Below are 8,380 nucleotides of genomic sequence, written 5' to 3' on the forward strand. Positions count from 1 at the left end.
TATTGTTTTAATGAATTGATTTAAGTCTTGATTATAAGTTAGCATAATTAATAAGTAAATTATTATATATAATATATATATTACCGGAAAGCAGGGCAGAATAGAAAGGAAGACGGAGGCAGAGAGGAAGTCGGCAGAGAGAGCAAGGAGGAGGTTAAATTAAGTGTTTGTGTGTGTAGTGTTAGGAAAAATAATACTATTATTTATAGAGAAACCCTAGGGAACACAATCCCTAGAAAAAGGGGAAAAGATCTCAAAAAGTAAAAGATTCCAAAAGCAAAAGATATCAAAAGATATGGCAGCTGCAGGGGGCAAGATAAAGCTGACAGGGAACAGTAAAAAGGCATGGGCGGTTCAGATAAAGGTACTGGTCAAGCATGGAAAAAGCAGATCTCCAAAGATAATGTCAGTCACTTTTTCTGCCAACCAATGGGGTTGGTGCGCATGCTGCGCCGAAAGTAACTTTTCAGACATAAAGCAGATTAGGTCAACAGCTCAAAAGATAAGACAACACAAAAGCAAACGGCTAGATTCAACAGAAGAAAACTCAAGGGGTTAGCGCGAGAAGGCATCGAGCGCGAAGGCAAAAGTGCGCGAGCGCGAAGGCAGACAGAACCAACCTTAACGCGTCGCGGGAAGAATTATATTTCTAAGCGCGCCGCGGGAAGAACTTCAATTCTAAGCGCGTCGCGAGAAGAACTATATTCCTTAGCGCGTCGCGGGAAGAACAGTATCCATAGCGCGCCGCGGGAAGAACAGTATCCATAGCGCGCCGCGGGAAGAACTAAAATCCTTAGCGCGCTGCGGGGACAGTTCGTCTCGCGTATCGCAGTAACAGGTGGTCTTCACGCAGGCTTCCTTGTAAAGAGTCTGGCGCGTGGAGCTGCGCAGACAACCTTAGGCGGGAAGGAACAAAGGACAGAGGTTCAAGGCTTAAGGGCGGGACGGCGACAAGAGGGAAAAGAAGGCGGAAAGAGAGAAGAGGGACGGGACGGCGGAAAGAAAAAGAGAGAGAGGCGGGAAGGAAAATATATATTATTATTAAAAGTAAAATATAAGTATAAATATTAAATCATAAAAGAAAGAGATCGGGTCAGAGAAACGGGTACCTGGGTCGGGTCGGATCGAGGCAGATGTCACAGTCTCCCCTACTTTAAGAAATTTCGTCCCGAAATTTATCTCGAAGTAGGTTGCGCAGAGAACAGGTGCGGGTACTTGATCTTCATTTGATCTTCCCTTTCCCATGTAAACTCGGCTCCGCGCTTGGACTCCCAGCGAACTTTAACAATAGGGATACGACTGCGCTTGGTTTGCTTTACCTCGCGATCCATAATCTCAACAGGCTTCTCAACGAAATGCATAGTTTCATCAACTTGAACTTCATCAAGTGGAATGTGAAGGTTCTCGTCAGCTAAACACTTCTTGAGATTGGATACATGGAACGTTGGATGCACATTACTGAGCGCGGGCGGCAGGTCAAGTCTGTAGGCAACTTTTCCTACACGCGCGAGAATCTTAAATGGTCCAACATATCGAGGAGCAAGCTTACCTTTCTTCCCAAAGCGGACAACACCCTTCCAGGGCGACACTTTGAGGAGAACAAGATCATCAACTTGAAATTCGAGAGGCTTTCGCCTGCGATCTGCGTAACTCTTCTGTCGGCTTCTGGCAGTCAGCAGATGATCACGGATCTTGGCGATTTTATCGGTTGTCTCTTGAACAAGTTCGGGTCCTGTGATTTGAGCTTCTCCCACTTCGCTCCAACAAATCGGGGAGCGGCACTTACGACCGTAAAGTGCTTCAAATGGGGCCATACCGATACTGGAATGATAGCTGTTATTATAAGAGAACTCAATCAAAGGGAGGTGTGAATCCCAATTACCTCCAAAATCAAGAACACTAGATCGGAGCATATCCTCAAGAGTTTGAATAGTTCGCTCAGACTGTCCGTCAGTCTGGGGATGATATGCCGTACTCATATCCAAGCGAGTTCTTAGCGCAGATTGGAGAGATTTCCAAAAGCGAGATATTAAACGGCCATCGCGATCGGATATGATGCTCAAAGGAGTACCATGGCGGCAGACAGTTTCCTTGACATAAAGCTGCGCGAGTTGCTCAACACGGTAGTTTTCACGAATGGGCAGAAAGTGAGCAGACTTAGTCAAACGATCCACTATTACCCAAATGCTATCATGTTTGCTTGCTGTCAAAGGTAACTTGGTAATAAAGTCCATCGCTACACATTCCCATTTCCATGTAGGAATTTCTGGTTGTTCGAGCAAACCAGATGGGCGTTGGTGTTCAGCTTTTACTTTAGAACAAGTCAGGCATCTAGCTACGAACACAGCAATATCCTTTTTCATACCGGGCCACCAATAAGTAATGCGCAAATCCTTGTACATCTTATCAGCGCCAGGATGAACGGAATATCGAGATTTGTGTGCTTCACTCAGGATATCAGCGCGAAGATTCTCATCAAAGGGAATCCAGATGCGATTAAGATAGCAGAGAATTCCACTCAGATTAGGGACAAAGAGTGCTTCCGCGCCACACGCTAACTCGGCGCGAAGGTTACCATTACTGATGGATGCGCGCTGCGCGTCACGAATACGCGATTCAAGGTTGCTTTGAATCGGCGCGAAGTGAAGCTGGGTGCGCGGCAAGATACAGTTAAGTTGGCAGGGTTTTCGGCTGAGCGCATCGGCTACCACATTAGCCTTACCAGGATGATACCGGATCTCACAATCGTAATCGCTGATGAGTTCGTTCCATCGGCGTTGCCTCATGTTAAGTTCCTTCTGATCAAAGATATGCTGAAGGCTTTTATGGTCAGTGTAGAGGATACACTTAGTACCATAAAGGTAGTGTCTCCAGATCTTCAAGGCAAAAACAACTGCGCCTAGTTCGAGGTCGTGAGTTGTATAATTCTTTTCATGAACCTTGAGTTGCCTTGATGCGTAAGCGATAACCTTGCCTCGTTGCATAAGAACACAACCGAGACCTTGGTTGGATGCATCGCAATACACGACAAAATCTTCATTACCCTCAGGTAGCGCAAGAACAGGAGCTTCACACAACAATCGCTTGAGCGTCAGAAAGGCTTCTTCTTGCTTCGAGCCCCAAATATACGGTTTACCTTTGTGCGTTAGAGCTGTTAAAGGCAAAGCGATCTTTGAGAAGTTCGAAATAAATCGCCGGTAGTAACCAGCTAAGCCCAGAAAGGAACGGATCTCAGAAGGAGAGGATGGCGTCAACCAGTTATTGATTGCTTCAATCTTGGATGGGTCGACATGAATACCCATCTTGTTTACAACATGACCAAGAAACTGTACTTCATCAGACCAGAATTCACACTTGGAAAGCTTGGCAAAGAGCTGCTCAGCTCTAAGCTTTTGCAACACCAACCGAAGATGTTGCTCATGCTCGGCCTTGGTCTTAGAATACACCAGAACATCATCGATAAACACGATCACGAATTTATCCAAGAAGGGCCTACACACCCGATTCATTAGATCCATGAAAACGGCGGGTGCGTTGGTTAGACCGAAGGACATGACCAAGAATTCAAAATGGCCATAACGAGTTCGAAAAGCTGCCTTCGGAACATCTTCATCGCGGATGCGCAACTGGTGATAGCCAGAGCGGAGATCAATCTTCGAGAAACAAGAGGCACCTTGGAGTTGATCAAAGAGGTCGTCAATACGCGGTAAGGGATACCGGTTTTTAATGGTGAGTTTGTTCAACTCGCGGTAATCAATACACATGCGAAACGATCCATCTTTCTTTTTAACGAACAACACCGGAGCACCCCAGGGCGAAGAGCTAGGGCGAATGAATCCTTTAGCAGTCAACTCTTGAAGTTGGCTGGCCAATTCTTGCATCTCAGCGGGTGCAAGACGATAAGGAGATTTAGCTACGGGGGAAGCACCAGGGACAAGATCAACACGAAACTCGACTTCACGAGCGGGAGGGATACCAGGAAGATCATCAGGAAAAACTTCAGGGAAATCACGCACAACAGGGATATCGCGAAGCTTCTTCTTTTCTTCAGCAGGTTTAACCACATGGGCTAAGAATGCAATACACCTTTTCCGCATGAGCCTTCGGGCTTCGGCGCAAGACATAAGTTTAAGACCGCGGGAGGGTTTCTCGCCGTAGATATGAAGATCACCATTTTCTCGAGGTATGCGAACCATCTTCTTGGCGCAAATAACTTCGGCGCGATTATTCGAGAGCCAGTCCATGCCAATAATAACATCGAAACTTCCAAGAGGCACGGGGATGAGGTCGATTAGAAAATCGTTTTCATTAAGGTTAAGCGTGCAATCTTTAATCACCGAGTTAATTAAAACAGTTTCACCATTAGCCAATTCAACTGAAAAATCTTCTTTTAAGTTATCGCGCGGTCGCGCAAGCTTCTGCTCGAGGGCGCGAGAGATAAAACTTCGATCGGCGCCAGTATCAAAAAGTACAGAAGCATAAAATCCGTTAAGCAAAAATGTACCATTAACTACGTCATTATTCGCTTGCGCTTGGTGCGCGGTTATGTTAAAAGCTCGTCCACGCGTCACTTGGTTTGAAATCTGGTTCACCGGATTCGCTTGTGTGATTTGCACTTGTAGTCTCGGGCACGCGTTCCGGAAATGACTGGGATCACCGCAGTTAAAGCACGATCTGGGTCGTGGGTTTTGGTAGGTTGGTTGTGGGTTCTGCGGGTAGACTGGTGGTGTTGGCGCAATTGGATTGGCGGGAAGGACTCTACAGTTTTCTGCAAGGTGACCAGCGCGGCCACATCGGGTACAAAGTCGACATGGGACTTGAGGTGGGTGGTGGAGTCTACAGGTTGGGCAAAAGGGGTGGTTTCCTGTGTAAGGTTTCTTAGTTGGCGGGGCAGGGAGTGCTGGATTGGTTAAGGCATAGTTGTGGGCTATAGGAGGTGTTGGGTAAGCTGACAGAGGGTTAGGCGCGTAAACTGGGGGTTGGTAGATGGGTTGCTGGACAATGGGCGGGTTGGTAAGCGCATAGGCCTTGCGCCTGCGCTTGAGGTTGTTACGGTTTGAGGGTTCAGGTTTGGTTTCTGTTGGTTCAGGGGCAGTCTTGGTGAGTTTGGTCTTTTCTGTTCCCCGCAGGAACAGGGTTCCTGCTCTGACATGGTTGTCGCTGAGCACAGCGGCCAACTCGATGGCGTCAGAGAGGGTTACTGGGTTTCTGGCCCATACAGAATCTTGAATTTCCATGGGGAGACCCCCAAGGAATTTCTCTATGGCTCGGCGGGAAGGGGTAACAAGGTGAGGGACAAGCAGGCTTAGTTCATGGAAGCGCGTCGCGTACTCGCGCGCTTCGCCACTGTACTGCTTAAGATTCCAAAATTCTTCCTCCAGGCGCATAACTTCGTTGGGAGGGCAGAATTCTCGCGTCAAGAGATCCTTAAATTCCTCCCAGAGTATGCTGGAAGCAGCTTCTGCGCCACGCGCATGAGCTACTCCATTCCACCATGTAAGCGCTCTAGATTCCAGGACACTGGAAGCATATAGGGTTCGTCTGTCTGAGGGGCATTGGGTGTGGAGGAAAGTGTTTTCTATCTTCTCAAGCCACTGGAGCATCACGGTGGCTCCTTCAAGACCTGTGAACTTTGGAGGGTTACCCGCGTTAAAGGACTTAATGTTGTAACCAGAGGTGTTGGTATTGTTTTGGCTCAAAGCTTGGGCTATTGCGGCGGCCATTTCCTGGGAACGTTGCTGTCTACGCATGCGCGAGGCTTCTCTTCTCTGAAATCGGCGAGATAGCGGAGGCATTCTATAAAAGTTTTAATTTTAGTTAATATCTTGGTTTTATCGCAAAGTATAACTTTATAAAGCTTGGTTTCGCAGAGTTAGATACTATCAAAAGTTAAAGTAAATTAAATGACTTTAAATGCAGACTTAATAAAGGTAACAAATCCGAATCGAGAATCGACAATTCATGTATCACCCTGACCTTCCAAATTCTCAATTTAAAATGTAGGAGCAAACGGGTATTGGAGATTGACGATTCATGTATCACCATGACTTTTCAATCCTCAATATAAAACATACAAGAAAATGAGTATTGGAGGTTGACAATTCATGTATCACCCTGACTTTTCAAGTCTCCAACCTCAGAACATAATCGTAAATGGAAATTGAAAATCAACTATTCATGTATCACCATGACTTTTCGGATTTCCAAATCCAACAAACGAATATGTAAGTAAAATCAATAAAAATATAAATTTAACAAAAATCGGAATATCGCGGAATAAATCATAAAATCATATACTGCGCAAGCGCGAGCATATTCATAAATAACGAGTAATTAACAATAAGCGTGCAAACATGAGATTTCTCTCATGCGCGAGAAGGGACTCTTAGGTATTCTAGGCCGTTACGTCTAACCACCTATCCTAAAGTCAACGAGCTCTGATACCAATCTGTAACACCCCGACCAAAGGCGGATTATACATCGGGGCGCCACATATTGTTTCATTACTCGTGACACTATTGGGTGTCAATATTTAATAAATACATTCATTCGCGCACGCGCAAAGTAGACACAAGATAACATAAATCATCATAAATCAATATATTATAAATCATAATATTCGAACAGCAATAACTTGTCTTGATACATTTTAATCTAGGTCCAAAAGTAAAAACGTCCTACGTGTCCACAAGCTTCAGAACAGCTACAGCAAACCTGAACATGTGTTAAAATAAACGTCAAACACTTGCGTGATGGTGAGAAATCAAGTTTAATACAATACATAGATAACAATAAATCTGCGCGCAACATGTGTATGTCTGGTTTTCAACAGGGGTGTAATCTGATCGGGACCAACTCTAAGATTCATAGACTGCCAGTGCTCACAATTGAGCTCACAAACAAGACAAACTGTGCATGTGTAAACAAAAGAGAAAATCATAAACGATAGTTCTCCCGTGTTCATCTAATGGTACCATGAGAACTGCGGAATAGACCGACAAGACGGTTAATGATCCACACATACAAATAAACAGCCAAGTCTACGTCCTCAACACATGGGATACTGCGCGACTAAAGTTCATAAACAAGTTTAAGACTCTAAGTTTGTATGAACACATGAACATCCCAAAACATTAAAAGCAAAAAGGGATTAGGTACGAGATTACTCACTTGATAAACGACGCGGCGTAAGATAAAGCAAGAACCAACTTTAAACAAGCACAAGTTAACCTATAAATAAGATTATTGTTTTAATGAAATGATTTAAGTCTTGATTATAAGTTAGCATAATTAATAAGTAAATTATTATATATAATATATATATTACCGGAAAGCAGGGCAGAATAGAAAGGAAGACGGAGGCAGAGAGGAAGGTGGCAGAGAGAGCAAGGAGGAGGTTAAATTAAGTGTTTGTGTGTGTAGTGTTAGGAAAAATAATACTATTATTTATAGAGAAACCCTAGGGAACACAATCCCTAGAAAAAGGGGAAAAGATCTCAAAAAGTAAAAGATTCCAAAAGCAAAAGATATCAAAAGATATGGCAGCTGCAGGGGGCAAGATAAAGCTGACAGGGAACAGTAAAAAGGCATGGGCGGTTCAGATAAAGGTACTGGTCAAGCATGGAAAAAGCAGATCTCCAAAGATAATGTCAGTCACTTTTTCTGCCAACCAATGGGGTTGGTGCGCATGCTGCGCCGAAAGTAACTTTTCAGACATAAAGCAGATTAGGTCAACAGCTCAAAAGATAAGACAACACAAAAGCAAACGGCTAGATTCAACAGAAGAAAACTCAAGGGGTTAGCGCGAGAAGGCATCGAGCGCGAAGGCAAAAGTGCGCGAGCGCGAAGGCAGACAGAACCAACCTTAACGCGTCGCGGGAAGAATTATATTTCTAAGCGCGCCGCGGGAAGAACTTCAATTCTAAGCGCGTCGCGAGAAGAACTATATTCCTTAGCGCGTCGCGGGAAGAACAGTATCCATAGCGCGCCGCGGGAAGAACAGTATCCATAGCGCGCCGCGGGAAGAACTAAAATCCTTAGCGCGCTGCGGGGACAGTTCGTCTCGCGTATCGCAGTAACAGGTGGTCTTCACGCAGGCTTCCTTGTAAAGAGTCTGGACGTGGAGCTGCGCAGACAACCTTAGGCGGGAAGGAACAAAGGACAGAGGTTCAAGGCTTAAGGGCGGGACGGCGACAAGAGGGAAAAGAAGGCGGAAAGAGAGAAGAGGGACGGGACGGCGGAAAGAAAAAGAGAGAGAGGCGGGAAGGAAAATATATATTATTATTAAAAGTAAAATATAAGTATAAATATTAAATCATAAAAGAAAGAGATCGGGTCAGAGAAACGGGTACCTGGGTCGGGTCGGATCGGGGCAGATGTC

This window comes from Bidens hawaiensis, unplaced genomic scaffold (genome assembly GCF_021521415.1).
Source record: "Bidens hawaiensis isolate Kalapana, Puna unplaced genomic scaffold, B.hawaiensis_p1.1 tig00011464_1, whole genome shotgun sequence".
Lineage (NCBI taxonomy): Eukaryota > Viridiplantae > Streptophyta > Magnoliopsida > Asterales > Asteraceae > Bidens > Bidens hawaiensis.